This window comes from Phoca vitulina, unplaced genomic scaffold (genome assembly GCF_004348235.1).
Source record: "Phoca vitulina isolate PV1807 unplaced genomic scaffold, GSC_HSeal_1.0 scaffold15, whole genome shotgun sequence".
NCBI classification, from domain to species: domain Eukaryota; kingdom Metazoa; phylum Chordata; class Mammalia; order Carnivora; family Phocidae; genus Phoca; species Phoca vitulina.
In genome coordinates this window covers 16,198,052-16,223,947 of record NW_022589718.1, presented here as the reverse complement: position 1 = coordinate 16,223,947, position 25,896 = coordinate 16,198,052, and the positions used below count along the sequence as shown (strand labels likewise).

Genomic DNA, 25,896 nt, shown 5'->3' with positions numbered 1-25,896 from the left:
AGTAAGCATATAAGGAATTTCTCTATTTTCATAACTGTAACAAACAAAAACTGGAATATAAATGACTCTGCTTTATTACTCTTTTTTGATAAAATGAGTAATTATTACATGTACATAATTATATTTCCTTTTTATTTTACAAGTAGTTATATATTTTAAAAATATTTCATCCACTGATTCTGATGGAAATACTGAAGAGATTCATTGTGATATGAGCTAGTCACTTACCTATTTTTCAGTTCTTCTGTTAAAGATTAAATTGCCTGAAAGGTTGTTGTGAAGAACAAGTAAGGTAATAACTGTGAATTCATTCTGAAAGGAATAAAAGCAAGAACTATAAGCCAGTATTGTCATTTCATTATTATTACTCATATCACAGTCATTCTCATTTGGAAGATGCAGGTGGTTCAGCTGTGGATGTAGCTGAGCAAATACAGCTGTGATGGACAATCTTGTCATTGGAATGCCCCACTGAGGTAACCCAGCAGCCCCAGAACAACCAAGCATGTATGATTGTAGGTTTACACTAACTGTGAGACTCAAGATTTGGTCAGGTGAGATCAGCATGGTTTAGACTGATCATACGTACAGCTAAGTCAGCATTCCCAGGTCTTGGTTACCACTGTTGCTATATGCAAAGTTCCAGGACAAGCATGCTTGAATTCTAAGATCGTTTGGGATCACTGTAGTATATGGAAGCAGCTCAAGTTGGAGAAGAGAAAAATAATTTCAGTTAGCCACTTTGCTTCCTTCTGGTGATTATATGATGATTATTTGTATCTAATCCTTCAGGAAATAGTTGAAAAGTAAAAACTCTAGCCATCATGTTGTCAATTTGACATGAGGATATCTGGATATTTTAATGTTTCAGTATCTCCTCTAGCCAAACATAGAATAACATGAGTTGAGTAACACTTTTATTCTGGGTGCTGTTTAGATTTCAGAACAGATATAAGTGCTAAGGTTAGTCAAATTATGGGCAGATGTAGATATAGTTATGATATGGTACAATTTTCAAAAATAAACTAACTTTTAATTTTAATATAGCTATGAAGATATATGTATGAAGAAAAGTTATTTGAGGGCGCCTGGGTGGCTCAGTTCGTTACGTGTCCGACTCTTAATTTTGGCTCGGTCATAATCTCAGTATTGTGAGATCAAGCCCCGCCTTAAGATTCTCTCCCTCTTCCCCTCCTCCACACCCCTCCCTCTCTAAAAAAAAAAAAGAAGAAGAAGAAGAAAGAAGTAAAGTTATTTTGTATCTTATATTTAACTTTTTTCATTAGATAACTCTTCAACTACTGCTGCAGTCTTCTTTCATCTTTTATGTAAGATGTCTAAAGCTATCTCAAACAAAATTGGATGCTGGATGCAACTGAAAACAAGTCAGGCTTAATGTCAGCAAAGTCTGATTAAGAAATAGCCAATAAATGAATTTAATGTGACCTCAATAAGGCAAAAGATAATTATACACCTTGTTTTCTCAAATTTATTTAATCTGTTTTCCTTTATCTCAAATAAATCTTAAGAAAATCTGATATACATATATGTATATCTTTTCTTTTTGTTGTAATGATTATTTTATTTGGAAAAATTTATTTATGGCCATTGATTTTGCAAGACTTATTAAGGAAAACTTTCTAGCCTTAAAATAAAAAGTCATCAAAACATCATTAAGTTATACACTTAAAGGAAACACTTATACACTTACACAGAAAAAGAAAAAAACGTTCAGAAAATATACAATTTCAGTTAAAAATAAATTTACTTTTCAAATTCTAATTCTCTTTTAAAACTAAACCTAGGTTTCATTACCCTTAATTTTAATGTTTTGTTGTAGAATTTGTCTTTGATTTTTTTTAAATGTGTTTTTAAGTTTATAAGAAAATGATATTAAGAGTTGTGAATTATGATAAGGTTTGGGGAGTAAAAACTGAAAATCCCAATAGCACATATAATTATTGAGACTTCCACAATAAATGTAGAGTTGAAGAAACCTGTAATCTGGTATTACAAAGTTGTATCTGTCACTAAGTTGAAAAGTTTTCTTCAGTTAGAGAATACTCCATTGTGTTTTTGATCAAGAGTTTTATTTTTCTTCACATCACATCACAACTTGCCATTAGCATGCAAAGGAGCAATCCAGGATTCCCATCTTCTTTGTCGATTTCTGTCCTATGTTTGCCTGTGGTGCATACAATATCCAGTAAATAATAGATAAAATTTGGAAATTGCATTTCCTGCATTAGCTAAAACAAATCAAGGTAATCTCTTTGAAAGAGACAGTTATCCCTCAAATGACACTGGAAATATTGTCTCATGAGTTCCAAATGTCCCTTCCTTGTTCTTACAGAGGCAAAAGTTACCTCTATTTCTTTCTATTATATCAGCTTCATTGGAGCTAAGCTATGTGCCAATCTCCACATCTCCAAAGACTATTATTTACTCAAGTCCAACTGTATACTTAACTTTCTACATAAAAAGAGTCTTTGTTAAGGCCAGTGATCTCTGATTCTAGGTCATTTCACAATACTGGGATGATTTTTCTTAATTGCTTCATAAGGTTAACCTCTGGAATGATTGTGGCTTGTAAGGTACAAGATGCTCATTAAACTGGCCTCCTCAGTAATCCATGAAGTGCCTGCAAACTGGCCTCGGTTGCCTGTGTCCATCCTGGTCTCAAGAGAAAATGGCTAAAGGGACCCATAATAGGAAAGCACAGATCCCCCTCCCCTGCAAGCCCCCTGTAGCTCCAGAAAATGGTCAAGAAATGATGTTGTTCCCCTTGTTGTCAAGTCCACTATTGTACATCTGTGGCTGTATATTAGAAACTACATCATCTGCACCAAAAATATTCCAAACTGAGATAGAATGTTCCTGAAATTAAAAGGAAAAATTAAACACTGAACATTATGGAGAAAGGATGGGGGTGGGATTAATTTTAAGGATAATGTAGCTAATGTTCTGAAAAAAAGAAACATTTTAGGAGATACAGGAGAGAAACTATTTTTTCAACCCTGGGAAATCCCATGCATTTTGCTTAAAAGTATGCTTATATTCCAGGGTTTCATGATTCATTACCAACCTTTTTTCCATGTGAGTGTAAGTAGATACCCACAGTGGGATACCATGGACTGAGCAATTGCAAAGGGGGTGAGTCACCTGGTAAGCAGCCCGCCCAGACGTAATCACTGATGTTGACCAAGTCAACTAGAAGTAGTTTTCAAGATGAGTTTTATTTTTAAAATCCTATTCTTCAGAGTAAAAAGTGTATAAACATTTACTTATCCATGCTGTCAATACTCTGGACCTATATTTCAGTGTACTGGGGGCAAAGTTTAGGAGGATTTAAATGTATAGTATTCTAAAATCTCTTAAAACCTGAAAGAGTGTATGCGTATGTTTTCTGAAAAATGTTAAATAAGTAAGCAGAACACTTTCATGTTGTAATAATTTACAAAGTATTCTCAAAGAATCAGGAATACCAATTTATCTGGGCTGACTGGAAAAAAATATAAAAATAAAAAATAAAGGACAAGTAAACTACAATAACACCTATTCCAAAATGGAAGCCAGTATTAAATTTTTCTTATATGATCTTGTACTTTAATTCTTAACCTATTCTCTACATAAACCAAAATTGACAAAATCTAGGAAAAAGATTTTATTTTAAGTTTATGACCTGGAAGAAATAAAGACTATCTAATAAACAACTTACATTTTTCTTTTTTGAAATAGTTTTGAGAATTAGTAAAGAGTAAAAGCTCTGGAAGTCAGATTGCCTGGACAATAATCCTGTCTCCACCACTTAATGGTTGAGTGAATCTGGTCAATAAAGATAAAACATTTGAAAATGTATCGCAAACCAGTTTTCTACAACCACACATTCACCTGAACCAAATCTAGTTTATGCCAAATAGATATTACTCAATGTCACAAAAACAGTTGATACCATAGATCATATACCTAATAAGAAAATGTAAGAATGGGATGATATTAACAGCAAATGCATACACACAAAAATGTTCAGTAAAAAACAGCTTATATTTTAATCTCAGTGTGGGAGATGAGAAGACTTCCAGGGTGATCAGATTCCAAAAATTAACATTTGGAGAAAATGTTGCTAGTAAGTAAAGACTCAACAGCGTATATCTCAGTTAATGCAGTTGAAAGATTGAGCCCTGAACACAGTAAAAGTTTGGAGGAGTGTTTTAAAGTCAAAAGAGACATGAGAGCTGAGTCCTAATTGTGTTTAATTTACATAGGGCCAAAAGTTTCTGCCTCCAGTGTATGATGATTTAAATCTTAGTCATAGCTAAATGAACAGGCCTAGGCCATGGTTTCCAATAAGTTTTGCCCATTGGGAAGGGTTTGTGGAAATCAGAAGATGAAAACAAAAAATGAGTGTTATTTTTTCAATTCTCACAATTTGGAAGTAACAGAGAAAGAAAACAAATGGACGTATTTTAATGCCCCAAAGTAGTATATTACACATGAGATTAAATTCCGTTATACTCTTAACTGAAATACATTATATCCTATATTTTACATTCCTGAGAATTGTTGCTTAAGTGGTACCAGGACAGTACGATGAGCAAGGTAGAAATTTCACTGGTATTGAGGGCAAATATTATTTTCTGTCTCATTTTTCATGTTTCTTTGTTCTCAGTTATGGAAGACTTGTCTGTGTTATTTCTTATTCTTTCCAGAGGGAAGTTTACCATTCTTTCACTGAATATCATAAAGCTAATTTAAGACTAACTAGCCATTGGGGACCTTTTTCTTCTTTAATTTTTAGAAGACAAATCAAAAGTTTTTTGTTTTGTTGTGACTTTTCTGATTTGTAATTGATATACTACCAAATCTTTCCCTATAGTGATTTTGCCAGTGGGTTGATCACTATTTCAGTCAATAACCATCCCATTCCATAATGACTTAAACCATTCCCCAGCTTTTTTCTCAGGATTCTTTAAGTCTAACTTAGAGATGAAGTATGTTAAATATGGACACAAGAGTTTGAAATGTGTCTCTGTTTGTATTTCTCAGTAGTACATTGATATGCTGAATTAAGTCAGGCTCCCTGGAAAACTCTTGGGTGCTGAGTATGCAGATTCCTCAGGTTTTTAATCTAGAAAAGGAGGGATGTCTGGGTTATTTTTGTTTTGTTTTCCTTTTTCAGCTGTTGCACCTCAGAGTAGGATGATATCACTCGAAAAAGAGGCCTCCCTACAATAATGTCTAGTTAAGTCTGTAGTCACTGGCATGTCATAGACACTAATCTTGTCCCTACTCATTACTGTGGTTTTTGTGGAATTAACCAGATGTTCTACTTTTTGGGGTTGTTCTAGGTAATAGCTTTAATAATTAGTGGCTCTTTACTTTGTGCCTATGTTTAGGGTAGAAAGCCAAATACTATAAGCTCCGCAGCTGTTGTTCCATTCTCTGGTTTACAAGTTCTGTGAAGATATAGACTATGTATTTGTACTTTTATCTCTGAAGCACAGGCTTGTGTTTGTTAGTGCCTAGAGCTTCCTGCTTCCTTCTTTAGATCACTGATTTACCCTCCCTCCTCTTCTCCAAAACAATTCTGCTTTCTTTTCCTGGTTAAAGATGAAATGAATATAGCAATCTGAGGCCAGCTGCTTACTGATTTGGACAGAAGTGGAAAGATACCAAGAGCTTGCAATAAGATCAAACCATGAAGCAGATAAACAACTATCTCTCAATCTCTCTGCCTGCTTCCCTCTCTCCTCAAATAGTCCCCAAATTAAAATCACTCAGTTCACAAGTTCCCCCCAAAAAAGTGAAAGGACTAGGACATTCATGAATAAAGTCATGTATTTTCCAAATTCCGTATTTAAACTAAAGTGTAAGTCAAGGCCCTCTTGGAGACAGGCTGATATTACTTACACTTAGTTTAAAAATTATAGTGTCTGCCCCCCCAACACACACACTTATAATGATGTTGATTCAATTGAATTTCTATAAAAGCCAATCCAAGATAAAGGTATTGAAAGATCACCAATTACTTGAATATTATCTTAGAAAATGTAAAGCAAATCATTTTCTTCTCTAATTATATTTTTATATATTTTTCATATTTTGCTTTTGTCTTCCTTAGTTTCAGTTTTTCTGGTAAATTTTTTCTAAAGATACAATATATTTATGTTTTAGGTCTCCTTTTTACTACATTTTAGGATTCAATATGTATGTGCTCTTTTGAAACATCAGTTTGATACATCTATAAATGGGTCAGGAGCCTCATTCCAACTTTTTCCAAAACTCTGACAGAGAGTTTAATTTTTCAGTTTTCATGGAGTCTCTTAGAGTCTGCCAACTTAAAACCAAATAGAGATTTAAAATTCTGCCCATGATAGAATAGTTCATAGCAAATCAATGTTCCCACTAAAAATCATAGTAATGCTAGAAAATAAATACAAAAGAAACCCTATATATGAAGGCATCAGGGAGCTATTGAAACAGGTAGGGATTAGTGTTCAAGATATCAGAAACAAGGGGAATTGCGGAGAGGTTGCCCCAACTACTGTGAGGTGACATTCTTCTCAGACTATTTCCTAATCCTCTCAAGCATTAAATGAGAGAAAAGAGACAGAGAATGAGGAAGAGAGCCACTGCTAAAAGGCAAGAAGGCAAGAGAGTTTCCAGCAGTCTCTTATAAAGAGAGACAAATATTGGCAATGAGAGGTGTCACAACAGCCAGGACATGAGGAATATATTCCATGGAGAAGGGGCACAGGAAAATGGGCCTGATACACAAGGGTTTACATTTAGGACATTACTGAATTCTAAGCCTAGGCAGGACCAAAGAGCAAGAAGCCAAGAAGAGCTTTCAGCAGCCATATGGTGCTGAGAGAAAAACTGAAGAGCAAGTCTAACCAAGGAGAAGTTGATTAGTAAACCCCTCAGTTCTCACTTGGGATACTTGGAGGGTAACACACTTGGAAGGGGAGTGAACCAGAAACAATAAATCTTACCAAGACTTCAACCCGGCCAAAAGGTAACTCAGTTCCCAGTTGAATTAATGTGATTGGCCCCCACTATAGATGCTTACCAGCAAATAGGTTGAACTCTATCTGAAGGAAGAAAATATTATCCTGAGTCTCTACAGTATTTCATTCAAAATTTCTAACAGATGATCAAAAATATCCAGGCACTTCTGGGAAACTCACACTGGAGTTATCTCCTATCTAAAATTACCATGAAAGACAAATTAACTTCTGGATGTTATAGAATGGCATCTATATAGGAAAGCTAGAGTTACTAATATCTGGGTAAACAACAGAAAGCATATTTAATCTGATAGGCTTCTAACACCTTTTTCTAAAATCTTATAATGTATGCACATGCTGAATAAACTATATGAGAGCTATTTATGCTACATGCCTACAAAGACATAATACAACTTATATGCATTTTTTCTACAATTAATTTTGCCAGAAACTTCAAATGAAATAAATGAGAGATGACCATAAAAACAATAAAATCTTTAATCCATTAAAAAAATATATATATCCAGGCATACTGAGAAAGAGGAGCAAAGAAAAGCAAATAACAAACAGATGCACAAGTGATCTAGATATTAAAGTTATCAGTCGTAAACTTTAAAAAACTGGTTAGAGGGCGCCTGGGTGTCTCAGTCATTAAGTGTGTGCCTTTGGCTCAGGTCATGATCCTAGGGTCCTGGGATCGAGCCCCGCATCAGGCTCCCTGCTCTGCGGGAAACCTGCTTCTCCCTCTCCCACTCCCCCTGCTTGTGTTCCCTCTCTCACTGTGTCTCTCTCTGTCAAATAAATAAATAAAATATTAAAAAAAAAAAAATGGTTAGATTCAAAGGAAGACACAAAGAAATGGAAAAACGTTCCATGCTCATGGATTGGAAGAACAAATATTGTGAAGATGTCAATACTACCTAGAGCAATCTACACATTCAATGCAATCCCTATCAAAATACCATCAATTTTTTTTCAAAGAATTGGAACAAATAATCCTAAAATTTGTATGGAACCAGAAAAGACCCCGCATAGCCAGAGGAATGTTGAAAAGCAAAGCTGGCGGCATCACAATTCCAGACTTCAAGCTCTATTACAAAGCTGTCATCATCAAGACGGTATGGTACTGGCACAAAAACAGACACATAGATCAATGGAACAGAATAGAGAGCCCAGAAATGGACCCTCAATTCTATGGTCAACTACTCTTCAACAAAGCAGGAAAGAATGTCCAATGGAAAAAAGACAGTCTCTTCAACAAATGGTGTTGGGAAAATTGGACAGCCACATGCAGAAGAATGAAACTGGACCATTTCCTTACAACACACACAAAAATAGACTCCCAATGGTTGAAAGACCTAAATGTGAGACAGGAATCCATCAAAATCCTAAAGGAGAACACAGGCAGCAACCTCTTCGACCTCAGCCGCAGCAACTTCTTCCTAGAAACATCGCCAAAGGCAAGGGAAGCAAGGACAAAGATGAACTATTGGGACTTCATCAAGATAAAAAGCTTTTGCACAGCAAAAGAAACAGTCAACAAAACCAAAAGACAACTGACAGAATGGGAGAAGATATTTGCAAATGACATATCAGATAGAGGGCTAGTATCCAAAATCTATTAAGAACTTGTCAAACTCAACACCCAAAGAACAAATGATCCAATCAAGAAATGGGCAGAAGACATGAACAGACATTTTTCCAAAGAAGACATCCAAACGGCCTACAGACACATGAAAAAGTGCTCAACATCGCTCGGCATCAGGGAAATCCAAATCAAAACCTCAATGAGATACCACCTCACACCAGTCAGAATGGCTAAAGTTAACAAGGCAGGAAAGGACAGATGTTGGCGGGGATGCAGAGAAAGGGGAACCCTCCTACACTGTTGGTGGGAATGCAAGCTGTTGCAGCCACTCTGGAAAACAGTATGGAGGTTCCTCAAAAAGTTGAAAATAGAGCTACCATACGACCAAGCAATTGCATTACTGGGTATTTACCCCAAAGATACAAATGTAGTGATCCGAAGGGGTACATGCACCCCGATGTTTATAGCAGCAATGTCTGCAATAGCCAAACTGTGGAAAGAGCCAAGATGTCTATCGACAGATGAATGGATAAAGAAAAGGTGGTATATATATACAATGGAATATTATGCAGCCATCAAAAGGAATGAGATCTTGCCATTTGCAACGACGTGGATGGAGCTGGAGGGTATTATGCTGAGCAAAATAAGTCAATCAGAGAAAGACATGTATCATATGACCTCACTGATATGAGGAATTCTTAATCTCAGGAAACAAACTGAGGGTTGCTGGAGTAGTGGGGGGTGGGAGGGATGGGCTGGCTGGGTGATAGACACTGGGGAGGGTATGTGCTATGGTGAGTGCTATGAATTGTGTAAGACTGTTGAATCACAGACCTGTACCTCTGAAACAAGTAATGCATTATATGTTTAAAAAGAAGAAGGAGAAGAAGAAGATAGCAGGAAGGGAAAAATGAAGGGGGGGAAATTGGAGGGGGAGACGAACCATGAGAGACTATGGACTCTGAGAAAGAAACTGAGGGTTCTAGAGGGGAGGGGGATGGGGGGATGGGTTAGCCTGGTGATGGGTATTAAAGAGAGCACATACTGAATGGAGCACTGAGTGTTATACGCAAACAATGAATCATGGAACACTACATCAAAAACTAATGATGTAATGTATGGTGATTAATGTAACATAATAAAAAAAAAAGAAAAAAAACTGGTTAGAATATTGAAGAGAACAAGCAATAAAATAGAGAATTTTAATAAAGATATGCATAAAATTCACTAGAGGCATCTATTAAAAAGAATCATATTGGGGGTGGGAGGCGCCTGGGTGGCTCAGTGCATTGAGCATCTGACTCTTGATTTCAGCTCAGGTCAAGATCTCAGGGTTGTGAGGATCTAGCCCTGCATCAGGCCCACACTGAGCATGGAGCCTGCTTAAGATTCTCTCCCTTTCCCGCTCCTCCCCCCTCCCCTGCTCATGTACACGCTCTCTCTCTCAAAAAATAAATACTTCAAAAATTTTAAGAAAGAATCAAATGGAAATTCTAGGTATAAAACCTACATGACTGGAATTAAGATTTTAATAGACAAGTTTTATAAAAGATTTAACTTATTGACCTAGAAAATCAGTAGTAGCCAGGCTTATTCACAGATAAAACAATGGAATTTTTAAATGTGATATTAAAAATATTAGCAAGAGGGGCACCTGGGTGGCTCAGTCAGTTAAGTTTCTGCCTTCAGCTTGGGTCATGATCCCGGGGTCCTGGGATGGAGCTCCCTATCAGGCTCTCTGCTCAGCAGGGAGCCTGCTTCTCCCTCTGCCTGCCGCTCCCCCTGCTTGTGTCTCTCTGTCAGATAAATAAATAAAATCTTTTTAAAAAATTAACAACAAGTAATTTGATTTCTAGAGGTGAATTGATAGACAAAAGGACAGAAGCAATAGTTGAAGAGAATATGGTGAAGAATTTTCCAAAACCCTTTCCCAGGAGGCTGCTGAAGATGGCGGAGTAGCAGGTCCTGGTGCTTGATGGCCAAGGCCATCTCCTGGGCTGCCTGGTGGCCACTGTGACAAAACAGCTGCTTCTGGGTCAGAAGGTTGTAATCGTGTGCTGTGAGGGCATCAACATTTCTGGCAATTTCTACAGAAACAAGTTGAAGTACTGGCCTTCCTCTGCGTGAACACCAACCCATCCTGTGGCCCCTACCACTTCCAAGCACCCAGCCGCATCTTTTGGCAGACAGTGAGAAGCATGCTGCCCCATAAGACCAAGCAAGGCCAGGCTGCCCTGGACCACCTTAATATGTTTGATGGGATCCCGCCACCCCAGGGACAAGAAAAAGCGAATGGTGGTTCCTGCTGCCCTCAAGGTGGTGCACCTGAAGCCTACATGGAAGTTTGCTTACCTGGGGTGCCCTGCACATGAAGTTGGCTGGAAGTACCACGCAGTAACAGCCACCCTGGAGGAGAAGAGGAAGGAGAAGGCCAAGATCCATTACCAGAAGAAAAATTGACAAATACACACAGGTCCTCAAGACCCACGGACTCCTGGTCTGAGCCCAATAAAATTGACTGTTTACTCCTAAAAAAAAAAAAAAAGAAAGAAAAGAAAAGAAAAGAATGAAAAAGAAAAAAAGAAATTTCCAAAACAGGGGCACCTGGATGGCTCAGTCAGTTAAGTGTCTGCCTTTGGCTCAGGTCATGATCCCAGACTGAGCCCCACCTCGGGCTCCCTGTTCAGCGGGGAGTCTGCTGCTCCTTCTGCCCCTACCCTGCTCATGCTCTCTCTCACTTGCTTGCGCTCTCTCAAATAAATAAATTTTAAAAATCTAAAAAAAAAAAAAAAAAGAATTTTCCAGAACAGGTTAAAAGACAATTTCAAGAATGTTACAAATACAGATAAGAATAAATACAATGGGGCACCTGGGTGGCTCAGTGGTTAAGCATCTGCCTTCGGCTCAGGTCATGTTCCCAGGGTCCTGGGATCGAGCCCCGCATCGGGCTCCCTGCTCCGCGGGAAGCCTGCTTCTCCCACTCCCCCTACTTGTGTTCCCTCTCTCATTGTGTCTCTCTCTGTCAAATAAATAAAATCTTTAAAAAAAAAGAATAAATACAATGATATTCACTTTTAGGGAAGTTGTAATAAAACTTAAAATTCAAAAGGGTAATCTTAAAAGCAAGTAGAAAAAAAACAGCCTTATAATCAAAAGATGAACGATATACCTAAAAGAACCAGTGACTCAGCAATAATTAAATACATAGTCCCTGCACTGTTAGATACAATGGAGTACACATTTGAGGAGAAATAAGGGAAAAGTCTAGAATCGTATGAGTATTATGACTATTGGTTTATAATGCCTTATCAATGAAGAAAATGGGACTAGCTTATATAGAGCCTCCAGTTAGAGAAATGAAGAAAATGGAAATGTACAAACCAATAAGAAATGTAATTAAAGGAATAAAGCAAAAACTTATTACTGAAGTGAGATGACTGTTTTTCAAATTACATTGAAAATTTTCATAAACTGTAACTGTCACTAAATACTGCAGATAATCACTCTGAATCTCTTCTAACACTGAATAATACTTAGTTGTATTCTTGTAATTTTAAGAAAGTGCAGAGTGCTGTGGAATATTTTATAATAAAAAATAACTGGATCAAGACAAATCTGTGAGAAGAAAAATATGGTAACTTGAATTAATCAAAGAGTCAGTATTATGTTGGTCGTAAAAATGACACATTTAAGTTTTTAACAGTGATTTTCTTCATTGCTTTGGAAGTGTAGAATGCACCTAAACCTACCACATCAATCATTGCAAATTTCTCTTTGTTACTCATTTGATTCTATCTACTTAAGACTAGGAACTCTAAGCCTATCCTCTGAGTTTATGATTCTGAAATATTTTTGCTTTGCTTATTAAGAAGAATTTGTGCATTATGGACCTACACTAAAGCTTAAAAACATATTGGTGTATTTATATCACAGACTTGACTAATACAATGCTTTGCAGATTCTGGATAACTGCAGGATATTGCTGACTAAGCTTGCATCTAAGTAAGAACAGTAAATCCTGGGTTAAGGGGAAGGAGAGAAATGCAATACAACAGCCGCCTTTTGGATATTCATAATGCTCACTGTCATACAAAGGCTGAGAGAAGTATTACATTTTCTCCAAGAAGATCTTTTTGCCCGTGTTTCTCGAATTAAGTAGCCACTAGAATCCTTACTATTAATCCTTAGTTAATACTGATGTTCTTTGAAATTAACATTTGTTTGAACACTTCGATTAAGCACTAATTAGAACTTGAAGCTTCCAGTGGCCATGGGGGGTGATTTCGTATCAGTTCAGCATAATTTAACAAGTCATGGAGGACCAATGTGTGTAGTAGACAAAATCAAGGCATTAGAATTATAACATGTTTATATATTGTTTCTCTTGAGTTTTTTGTTATAGTTTTTTGGGTTTTTTTGTTTGTTTGTTTTTAGCTCAAATTTTTGCTCTATTTTTTTAACTAATAGAAGAACTATAGATAATGATTGTTAAGGGGAAAGCAAAGCTAGTCTCTCTGCTCCTGGAATTACCCTCATATTCTCCTTTAGTTTCAACTCAAACTGGGCAATAAAACAAAATAGGGATGAAGGAGATGTGTACAGAATACCATGTTTCTTCTGGCTTCCAAATCCTGAACATTTGTCCATTTGGGGGCTTTGAATATATTGAAGATGAATAAAATTTTTCATAATGGTAGTTTGGTAGAATTATGCCAGGACATATTTTAAGTTTGTTAGTATCACATATCATAATTAGAATTCACTTTCTGAGGAGGTATGAATAAAGCACTGTTCTTGCAAAATATTTCTAGGCATATATGTGGATAGTGAATAAAGAGTAAAAGTAATTCAACACAAAATGCTAAGAAGTAAAGTGACAGGGAAATTATTGTTGGAGAGAAGTAGTTGTCACTTCTCCTGTCTTTTTAAATTGACTTCCTTCCTTCTCACTAGTTACAGAATTCCTTAGGTGTACTTTTTTATCTAATGTCCTTTCTTACTGAGCTTTTATTCTTAGGACTCACCACCATGGCTTACTTTGAAGTATTTCTGTATTATTTAGAAAAAGAATTAGATGATTCAGAAAAAAATAAGCAGGGCTCCTTTAAATTTCTACTGAAATTTTAAGTATGTAAAAGTAACATCACTTTTTGTAGACATTACATTGAGATATATAGTTAATCAACAAGAGCTGAGACAAGAATGTTAGGATTTTTATAGGCAAACTACATATCTCTTTATATTTACTAACATGTTTTCAAATAATAATAATAATAAACAAAGCCGTTTGTATGAGTAGTACTTGTGAAACTCAATAATACCAAGGGAAGTCTCCAGAGATTATTAAATAACTTTTAGTGAGCATAGAATTTAATTGTTTTTCTCAAGTTAGATTCCATGGAGTCCTGTTTTTGCAAGATAAACTATAGGTAAAACAGGTTTCTATGATCAAAACAGAATAAGAAACTTGGGCATACTCTAGAGTATTTATAGACTTTCTTGATAATTCATAGATACTAGAAATGTATAGCTACTTTTATCTAGGATGTTCTGAAAATCCTGCAGTAAAGAAACTAGTGTCTCTCAAATTTATTTGACCAAAGACTTTTTCCATTCCAATACCTATGATCATCTCACAGATCCAATGTTCACTGGAATACACTTCCAGGAACGCTGAACTGTTTTTATGGTCATGTTATCCTCCTGTTGGGAAGGGTATTCTTAGAGTAAGTTCAAAAAGCTGTTGGTCCAGAAAAAAAAAAATCATTTCTACCAGATGATTGTGTCTAGAGCTATCATAAGCTTCTTTATCACAAATGAATTGTGAAGGAAAAGACATTCTTTCCTGTACTAAACAGGTATAAGAAAGACAGAGGCACCAAGTCTGCCTCAACTGGCTAGTGGTACTTGGAAGATGATGTAACACTTCTTTCTAGGAAACCACAATCAACTAGTTGTAGCTTTCTGATGTCATATTTGCTACAAGTCCCCCAAAGTGCTAGACACAAGAACTTGAGTTTTAGGGGCGCCTGGGTGGCTCAGTTGGGTAAGCATCTGCCTTCGGCTCAGGTCATGATCCCAGGGTTCTGGGATCGAATCCTTCATCGGGCTCCCTGCTCAGCGGGGAGCCTGCTTCTCCCTCTCCCTCTGCCCTTCCCCCTGCTTGTGCTCCCTCTCTTTCTCTCTCAAATAAATAAATAAAATCTTTAAAAAAGCAAAAAGAAAAACAAAAAACTTGAGTTTTAGCTTGGGTTTTATCCTTCAGTGGAATTTTGACTCAAAAATAACATACAAGGTATATGTTCCTATTAGAATTTGAAAGAATGCTAAGATTGGTGCAAATACTAATTACATTTAAAGTTTGTTAATTTACACTTGGGTGCATTATTATTTTGGAATTTTTTCAGTTAGAGAGGGTTGTATAAATAACAGAAAATGCAGTACCTAAACCCAAACATGTGGCAGAACTTCACTTATTCAGCAAGGGTCAGCAAACTACTGCCTGTTTGCCAACTCTGACCCTCTGCCTTTTCTTTAAATAAAGTTTTATTGGAACGCAATCATGTTCATTCGTTTACATATCGTCTATAGCCGCTTTTGCGCTGGAACAGAACTGAGTAGTTGTGACAGAGGCTCTAAGACACATAAAACCGCACAGATTTACTCTCTGGCCAATTATAGAAAAAAGTTTGCTGCCTCCTGGTTTGCAAAGTGTATTGGTGTGTGTACTGATATGTGTAATGAATCAGGGTCAGTGGATGGAGAGTAATCATGGAGAGGAGGTGACTGTTTTGGATAGGAAACGTCTCTGCACAGAGATGACATTTGAGAATAGACAGACCTGAAAAAAAGTGAGAAAGCTGGCCTGTGAAACTCTGGGAACAGTCTGCTTGGCAGAGGCACCCCACCTGGCAGTTTGAAACACTAGAAATGCAGTGGGCAGAGGGTGACATGAGAAACGCATGAGTAGTAGGAGACGTGGTCCTTGGGATAGGCCAGATCACTACTTCTTGCAACAGTAGATTCTGATTGTGAGTGATAGGAAGCCTTTGAACTGTTCGGAGTTAGAGAAGTAACATGAACTCACTTGTTTTAAAACAATCATTCTGGCTGTTTTGTTGAAAACTAATTCCAGAGAAATAACTAAGAATGAAGTAGGGCAACTTTAAATTTAAAAAACAAACAAACAAAAACTGTAATATGTATTCTACCATCAGACTACAAAGATAATACTGATTAATCACCTGTCACCAGTAAAGGCCATACCTGAGGACAGTAGTTTCAACTTTGGTAGCATAATAAGATTTCCTTGGTAGTTTTTAAAAAATGCCGGTGCTAAAGTACACAAAGAGATTCTGATTTAATTTGATTGCAGTGGGGTTTGGGACATTGATTTGTTTGTTTGTTTGTTTGTTTGTTTAAAGCTCTCCAGACCTCTCTAATGTGCAACCATGAGTGAGAACCAGTGCTTTAGAGAAAAATATACAAGACCAACAAAATGTTAATTTTATATGATAGCTAAATATACAGTGCCATAGAAGAAAGCAGATTGATGTGTAACATAAGTTGTCCAGAAGTTCACTCTTCCTAGGGACTTTATAAGAATCTCAGAACTATTCAGTGCCCTGGACAACTTTAAAATCAGATCAGGGACCTCGTTGTCTGAAGCAGGCATAACTCTGCTTAGATGTGTCCGTATCAAATGGCCTTTAGAGATCCCAAGCAGCCTCTCAATTCTGTTATTTGAATCAATTTGTACTACATTTATGACCTGATGGTGTTTGCTGGCAGGGAATTTCATAGGTTGGAAGTTTTAAACACAGTCATCTGCGACCAGACAAGCCCCTTAATGATAGCCACAGAGGCCGCTGCAGATCTGCCTACACAGGGGTCCCTGGGAGCTAGTTACCAGAGTAATACAACAATATTATTTGCTATACATAAGCATGTGGACCTTCTAAGCCTCAGACATAGCCATTACATGAGGTCATGTGTGCTGATGTGATTTGTTGAAAGAAATAAACACAGAATCAATCATGAGAAAAGAGACCTTCTTACTGTGAAAATGATTCACTTGGCTTCGATCATGTGTGAGATAGAATTCTGTGTTTTGACTGTAAGAAAATAGAAGTCATAGTTTGACATTCAAAAGATGTTCCATTGACTAAAATGTTCACAGGCATGTCCTGGAAACAGAAGAAATCAGTGTGGACCTAAAAGAGAGCCAGCAGCATGTCTAATGAAAATCAGGCCACAGGCTTTCAAATACACTATCACTCCTTCCTCTCCTTCCCTGTTTTTGTTTCACCTTGATTAATGCTTTCATTCAAGGGAAAACTGGGTCTGTTTGCTAGAGCCTTCAGTTCTCCACCTGTCAACTTGAGGAACAGTAGAAATGGCATCGAGGAGAAAAGGGCAAAAAGAGGTGGGAGCTACATAAATTTTGAGGACAAAGTAGGAGCTCAGCAGGTCATCCGAGCTTTTGGTAAATCTTAGTGTCATGATGAAAATGATTTCAGTGTTTTCGGGTACATGCCTCAAGATGATTAACTCAAAACTTATGTGTCTATAAATTAAATATATTCTCTCAAGGTTTGCATTTTAACATATATTTTTAGAAATGCAGATTTTTATTGACTATTTTATACAAGAAACCCTCAGTCTCCTTTAACACAAGAGCTGGGTCACATAACGCTAGTTTTCCCCCTAAAGGTACAAAGACATAGGGAAAGTTCCTTTTTCAAACCTTAAATCCGTGAGCATCCGGTGATCAAATACATTCTCACATTTCTAGTAGTATGTGATTTTTTTTAAATGTTTTATAAATTTTGGCAATGTGTCAAACAAATAAGCCATTATAACATCAAGCATCTTTTACATGGCACTGGATCTTAAAGATATAGCAATGGAACAGAGCTCTGGGAAAACACAATTTCCTCCTCAGCTTGTCTGTTTTCTTCATTGTCCAGTTGCTGTGTGTTAAAAAGCTGCTTCAAAAATAAAAAAAAAAAAAAAGTTTTTTAGTTACTCCTAAAGGGATTTTTAAATTTATAAAGCCCCAATTGTCCAGACAATGATTTAAAAAAAAAAATCTAAGAATCTGTTTTTATGAGAGAGTCTGGAAAAGTGAAAATAATGAAGACTGAAAAAGGGTGAGTGCTTTTGGTGTGCTGACACAGTTTCTCATTTCAAGGATTAGTCTTGATAGGTAATTGAATACAGGACAGTAAAATTTGATATAATGTTATTTTCAAGAAAAGCACAAACCTGCTGACCTAATACAATAAGCCCAAATCAGGAGTAGTAGTCTCTTTTTCCAGTTTATCTCTACAGAACACATGTTTCCTATATACATTTGGACAGTATGAAAGAAAAAAAAAAGAGTGGGAAGCAAGATACCTGGATTCTGGTCCCTGCTTCCCATATTCAGTTTGGGGAAAGTAATTGTTATTTCTGTAGTCCTAAATTTCCTCATTTATAATTGAGAAAGTTGTACCAGAGCTCTAAAATTCCTTATCTGTAACTCTTTCTTGGTTAACTTTCCATTTGTACTCCCTCGGTAGGTTTATCAGAAAATGTGTGTATTTGTTTCCTAGGGCTGTGTAACAAAGTATCACAAACTGGGTGCCTTAAAACAATAGAAATTTATTTTCTTACAGTTCTGGAGGCTAGAAGTTTAAAATCAAGGTGTTTAAATCTAGAGCCTTCTCCCTCTGAAGGCTGTAGGAAAGAATCCCTTCCTGCCTCTTCCTAGCTTCTGCTGTTGTCAATAATCCTGGGTATTCCTTGTCTTGAAGATGCATCATTCCTACCTTAGCCTTTGTGATTACATGGTCTTCACTCTTCTCCCCTGTGTGTCTGCATCTAGGTCCAAATTTCTGATTTCTTATAAGGACACCAGTCATTGGATTAGGACCTACCATAATCCAGTCTGACCTCATCTTAACTTGATTATATCTGCAAAGACCCTATTTCCAAGTAAAGTCATTCACAGGTACCAGGGATGAAGACTTGAGCATATCTTCTGGGGAACACAGTTCAACCGAGAACAATGTGTATGAAACCACTCAGCTACCTAAGATTATGTTTAAATGAGATATAATCAGAATATTTACTCTCTGGTCTGTATTTCATGCCTGTTTGTTTACCATGTCCAATAAAGCAGCCTACAAATTCAAGGAATAGTTAGATTTATTGACAGAGGCAGAGAGAAATTTCACCTCATTTTTTGTTAACAAAACTCAATCCACTCCAGCTCACTATTACCCACTTTGATAATTTATCAAATATTGCTTTACATTTTTATTAAATACTTAAGTGTATCTTGTATTCCCAAATCTTAAAAGATATTATATTTTTTATCTGCCTCTCCCCCTAGTCTAGTCTGGTTTCTTATATACCACAGATAATTCAATAATGACTCAATTGACAGACTATCACAATAGTTATGGGGTTCAGTTTCATCCTGCCAACATCCACCCAAAGTCCTCAGCCACATCATCCTTCTGTCACTCTCGTTCTTTCTTATGCTGACATGCACACACACACACATACACACACACACACACACACACACACACACTCTCTCAGTACATTCCCATTGTTTACTCCTGTGCCTGCACAATTTTACAGCTCCAAAGATAATGCTAATAAATTTTGTGGATTGAGAATGGGAAACTGAAACTACTGGTTTCCTCTAAATATGCTTAAAATCTGGAGCAGGGACGTGTTGGGTTATGGAAATCTATTTTGTAAAAAGAATGGTGGCTTAGAAGTCATTATTATACCCTGAATCTGTTGCTAGCTAGTTATAGGAGCACTATCTGGAATATCATCCTCATTTGTAACACTCTAGAATTAGTTTGTTACCAAGTCCATGATTAAATTAGAGTTTGTTATCAAATGCATGATTCTGTAGGAACATCCACTTTTTTTTCTCCTTCCAGTGAACACAGAGTAATTGGGGAAAATTTTGTCATTTTTTATATTTGTTCCCAAAAGAGAGGGTTTTTTTTTTTTTTTTGAGTCAACAGATCATGTCTTGTAAAATTTATAGGACCAAAGTACCCTGACATCATACATAATGGAAGAAAACGGCCTGAATGTAATTGCATAATCTTATTTCAGTATGTGAGTTTTAGAGATAAAACAAATCATTTACTTGCCATTTCTAATGAAGAAAGCTTAAGAGTCATGCAACTTATAATAGGATTTACCACTTAGATATTTGACAATTAATCAGAAAAACAGACTTAATTGTTAACTCGTCACACAAGGGACAGACATTTGTGATTGGTTTATGTGAGAACAACTTTTTTTTAAAGATTTATTTTATTCCAGAGAGAGAGAGAGTGTGTGAACAGGCAGAGGGAGAGGGAGAGAAAGGATCTCAATCAGACTCCCCACTGAGCAAGGAGCCTGATGCAGGGCTTAGTCCCAAGACCCTAAGATCATTACCTGAGCCAAAATCAAGAGTCCACCACTTAGCCAACTGAGCTATCCAGGTGCCCCAAAAATAACCCTTAGTCCATGCTTTTTCCTGACATCAGGCTACCTTAATAGAAATTTCCTTGGTGGAAATGTGACACTCCACCACGCCCTCCAGAGTGGCAATTCCAAAGATTTCTTTCACCACTTCCCTCAAGCCTTCCTGGGCACCCTTGCCCCAGAACATCAGCACACACTTTCCACAGTGAAACTTGCCTTTTTCTTCAAAGAGAAAATAGAGTCACGGGCCGCATATTTCCTTCTCCTTTCCTTCTCCCCACAAATGTACATGTCTTTTCATGAATTCTTCCTTTCAGCCTTAATGAAATAGGAATCCCACTTGCCTCCCATATAGCCATAATCTTCACCTGTTTCCTGGATCCCATCCCTTCTACCTCCTCAGTGACTCTGCTCCATCAATTTTCCTCAATATCGATGCTATCAACAACTTTTCCTTCTACTGGCTCTTTCTCTTCTACTTACAAATTAGATTTAGTCTTCTCTATCTTTAAGAAAGGAAAACAGAAAAAAGGAGAGGAGGGCAGGACAAAGAAAAGAAATAAACCTACACCAACTGTACATAATCATATAGCAGCTACTCTGGAACCCTTTTTTTCTTCTCAGCCTAGCTTTTTGTAAGGCCAGTCTGATACCATTCTCTTCATAATCTCACCTCCTGTTTACACCTCATGTGACTCTGTCTGTCACCTTCACCACTATACTGGAACTACTCCTACAAATATCACCAGCCATCTCCTAGTTGCCAAAATTAAAAGGCATTTGATTCTTTTTCTTGCATTTTCACAGACCACATCACAGTCTCTATTACCAATAATCTCTTCCTATAGGAGAAAGAGATTTCCAGCCCTGATGCTGTAAAGCAAAGATCATCCCTAAAATTTAGAGTATTGTCTTTTTTAGTGAAAAGAATTGAACACCTCCCCAGTAATGTTAGAATGTAAATAAACTTGCTATGTGTGTGTGTGTTATAAAACTGTGGGATTAAAATGAGAATTCTAGTGTTCCTATTTGCATGAGTGCCTATAAGATGTATTATATCATTTAGTGATTGATAATACATTGTTTTGTAACTATTCACACTAACTTTTCTTGGGTTTTCCTCCCAAATTCAATCACAATTCCCATGTACACCATGTTGTTTAGTTTTCTTTTTAGTGAAGGACCACTAAAGTAACTCAAACTAATGCCATAGGCCTAATCAACCCTCACTTGACTTTTGACTGACATGGAAGAATTAATTGTGGATTTTATAGCTTATCCTTATTTGTTTTGTATTCATTCTCTCTTATTTTTTTCATTTATCGATGTTCTTCATGCAGCTAGATATAACAGCAGTTAGTTGCATATGCCATGTTATAATGCTTTTAAACTTCAAATTATATTGTGAATTTTTTTTCTATCTCAATAACTATCTATTCATCATATAACCCATTGTTTGGAATTTGTGGCAATGAAATACATTTTACAAAAAATCCAGTAGTTTATAAAATTCTGTATTTTATAACGTTTAGTTTTAAGATTGAGTATTTCTGAGAAATATGATATTGATTCTTCTCAGCCTTTCTATTGTATAGGATCAATTACCGAGTTCCATAGACCAAAGTATTTCAGGTAATTTTGCCTATTTTTCATTCAATGGAGAAAGTGCATTTCCAAGTTGAACCTCTACTTTTCACCTTCATAACTACAGTAGAAATTTTTAGACAGTAAGTACAACCTCAAATCCTAAAAGCCATTTTTCTTTTTCTTTTGCTTGCTTGTTTCCTTCCTTCCTTCCTTCCTTCCTTCCTTTAAGAGAGAGAAAGCAAGTGCATATATATGGGGGTGTGGGGAGGGGCAGAGGGAGAGAGAGAATCTTAAGCAGGCTCCATGTCCATCATGGAGCCTGACACGGGGCTCAATCTCACGACCCTGAGAGATCATGACCTGAACCAAAATCAAGAGTCTGACACTTAACCAACTGAGCCACCAAAGAACAACTAAAAGCCATTTTTCAAAATATTGACTTAAGGTATCTCAGTGGTCTGTGGCCCTCAAGTGTATCTCCTGCTTCTTGGATTCTAATTCATAATTGTCACTTAGCACCTATCACAGATTAAAAGTCCAATATTCATATCTACTGATTGAGAGTAATTAAGCAGATTCTTTTCTTTAAAATCACTACTCTGTATCATTGGGTTTCAAACCTCAATGTTTGTAAGAATCATCTAGGGCACTTGGTAATATGCAAGTGTCCAGTCTCACCCACTATGATTTGGTAGGCCTTGAAGGAGATCTGTGATCTGGCATTTCTAAAAAGCATCACAATGTTTCTGCCAGAGCTGTTTGATGAGCCACACCTTAAATACCACTATGGCGTGTACATTTTATCTTATAATTTCATTTTATTTGTCATGATGTGTTTGCCCATTTTATCATAAACCAGCAAAGTTTCTCTAATGATTAAAATCAAAGTCTTCAGAGTAATAAAAGGCCTTAGACTTCATTGAATCCAGTGGTTTTCTGGATTCCTGTGTAACTTTATGATTAGGCAGAGATTCTACAAAGAGTAGAAGGACAGAGAAGGGTAAAATCTCTTCCTTCCCTCACCACATCATGTTGCCCTACAGCCCTGCCTTTGATCTATTCCATATATTGGATTATTATGTAATATATTCTTTGAAGAAATGGTTCTTTGTCTTCAAGAAATATGAAAACCACAAATTAGTCCAATGTTTGTATTTCACAAATGAGATAACCAAGTCCTTAGACAAGTTTTCTTTGCTGCCCATGAGCATAAAGCTAGAAAATGTGAGAGCCTAGAGAAGCAGAAAACAAGAAAAGAAAATAAAAAATTACAAGGTAATAATAAGATGTCCCCTGTTCTCAAGGAAACTAAAGTGTAACTGTGAGACAAGAATGGTAAAACTAGAATAAGAAACAAATAGTACTAGTGCAAATTATATTCTGTACTATGTGCTTTGGGATGATTAGAACAGGCCTTATCAAGAAAGCAGAACTTGAACTAGGCTCGAATTGGAGTAAGAATTAGAAAGAAAGGAAACACATGGATGTGCCCTTGCGGGAAGGAAGACCTTAGCATGGCATGTGAGTATGCTAAGAAAGAGACTAGACTACAAGGGCCTATGAGCTCTGGGTTGAGGGAAAGGGGAAAATCAGGTTGCAGTGATGGCTTAAGATCAGTGTATGAAGGAACTTTTGAAGAACAGTATGAATAGTTCCCTCCTAACCTATTTCCTAATTTCTTAAACTTCTCAATTCCTCTACGACTCTATTCAGAAAAATTACCCTAAAATACTGTCAAATAAAGAGAAGCAAATGGCCAGCAGAACACTCATTGGCCTTCTGGAATGGAATATATGGGGGAAACTCAGACAGAAGTGGCAGCAGGCATGAATTTCCACTACTGCCCATCACATTGAAGTACAACCCATTGGGATCCAGCTGGAACAGACATTAGATGCTGCAAAAAAACAGAACTGGAGCCAAACAGCCATATGACATTGCAGAACCTTTGGCCTCCAGCCCTGTTTTACCATCCCAGCATTCCTTGCTTGGGGAGCACCAGCCCTTTCCCTGGAATGATAATGGGGCTGGGGTCCATGATAGCCCGGTAGATTCCAGATCTCTTCCACCATCTCAACATTCTACTCTCTTGCAACTCAAGGGGCTTTTTAAGGATCAACATCATTAGTATCACCTTAAAGTTTGTTAGAAATTCAGAATCTCAGGCCCCAAAACAGACCTACTAAATCAGAATCTGTATTTCTAACAAGATCTCTAGGATATTTGTATGTCCCTTCAAATTGGAGAAACACTGCTTTTTTAAAATTGATTAACTTCGGGGCACCTGGGTGGCTCAGTCTGTTAAGCATCTGACTCCTGACTCTTGATTTTGGCTCAGGTCATGATCTCAGGGTCTTGAGATCCAGCCCATGTTGGGCTCCATGCTCAACATGCAGTCTGCTTCAGAGTCTTGCCCTCTGCCCCTCACCCCACTTTCTCTCTCTCCCTCGCAAATAAAATAAATAAATAAAACCTTTAAAATTGATTTACTTCAGCATTAGCTTGGCCAGTTTCTAGAGAGCTCTTTGGAGGTTATTTCCACCTGGAAGTCCACCCTGCAGGAAATCTATCTTAGACAACTTAGCTCTTACCTCTCAGAGACTCAACAGATAGAGTGTGCATTATAATCTCCTGGGGAGCATCTTCTCTTCCGAACTCAAGTCACCATGGAGTAGTGGTGCATTCCTCAAAGTACTATTCTGTGAAAAAGAAACAAATGGAGAAAAAGGTGCTATGCTTAGACATGTTTGAGAAATGCTCAGTTAAATAAAGCTAAATGATTTTATTTACTTCAGGAATTCTCAAAGTTTTCAATATGTGTATGGACATTATGATGATTCAGAAAATAATTACACAAAGCAAAAATCATAGAAAACAGAATTTCACAAATTTATTTGATTATTCAAACATTTCTCTCAAGTCACAACTCTTAACATTTTGAGTGAAAAATCCCTGCTAAAATCCTCAAGTACCAATTTGGGGAACATTAAGCTAGGCCCATGTGTGTGCTTGAAATAAAGTTATGATTAAAGTAAAGCACACAGCATCTCTTGCCAATAGACATATTTTCTTATCCCATGACTTGCAGGGACCCAGCAAATATGTTTGCATCTGCCATCCCTCTGTTCTCTTTTGCCACTTTATCTGGTTTCTTTTTTTTTTTTTTTAAGATTGTATTTATTTATTCGACAGAGAGAGTGAGAGAGTACAAGCAGGGGGAGCAGTAGAGGGAGAGGGAGAAGCAGGCTTCCCCACTGAGAAGGGAGCCTGACGTGAGGCTCGATCCCAGGACCCTGAGATCATGACCTGAGCCGAAGGCAGACGCTTAACCATCTGAGCCACCCAGGCGCCCCAACTTTATCTGTTTTCACTAGCACACTCTCACACAAAGACCTAGAAATCACTGAGATTAAAAGACTAATAAGAAAAACAAAAGTCCTTTCCTTCCTGAGCTCTACATTTTAATCATAGCCCTTCCCTTGTTCTCAAAGAAGCCATTTGTACAGAGGGTTTTGTCTCTCTAAGACCAAACTGGGAACTCTGCTACCAGATTTCTGGCCAGACAGTCAAGCAGTCAGTATATCAAGTGACCACCATGTACTTAACATTTTATTAGGAACTGTGAGGAGTGCAAAAGCGTAAGAAGATATTATTCCTGCATCCCAGAGCTTCAGTCTAATAAAGGATTAAGACTTTGTTTCTAACAAGGGTGGAAACTGTGAAATGCTCTAGAGAAAAGCATACAATTGAAAGGAACAAGATTTATTCCTGACCCCAAAGAGCTCACCATTTTTTCAAGAAAATAGACAAAAATGACTATCACAGAATGAGGAGCCTATGAGGGCAGTGCGAAAGGGTTGATTAATTCTGAGAGAAAAGGGACTAAGAAAGGGGTCATAGAGAGGATGACTAATAAATTATGCCCTGGAGAATGGATAAGTTATTTCCACACAGAACAGGGAAAGAGGTGGATTCTGAGCTGAAGGGTAGCATAGATTTTAGGCTGACAGAGACAGAAACAGGTTAAGAAAGGTTTGTTTAATTTTTATGTATGTTAAGAAAATCAGATTCTGTGAAATTAGAAACAATTGGTGTGACATTATGTTGCTGTCATTAGGCAAGATGCACCTTCAGAGAGAGGAGAAATGAGTAAAGAGTGGAATGATCCTCTGGAGCTGGCCTATTGTCCCTGGGTGGGAAGCCTAGAGGGCATACAGAACACCC

General features: G+C 37.2%; 1 protein-coding gene and 1 pseudogene across 4 annotated transcripts in view; both read left to right on the top strand.

Annotated features, from left to right (window-relative positions):
* DLC1 (DLC1 Rho GTPase activating protein) overlaps nucleotides 1-25,896 on the top strand; it is a 486,810-nt gene that overhangs the window by 138,596 nt on the left and 322,318 nt on the right. The gene's annotated exons all lie outside the window — the stretch shown is intronic.
* Nucleotides 10,546-11,058, top strand: LOC116637689 (annotated as a pseudogene).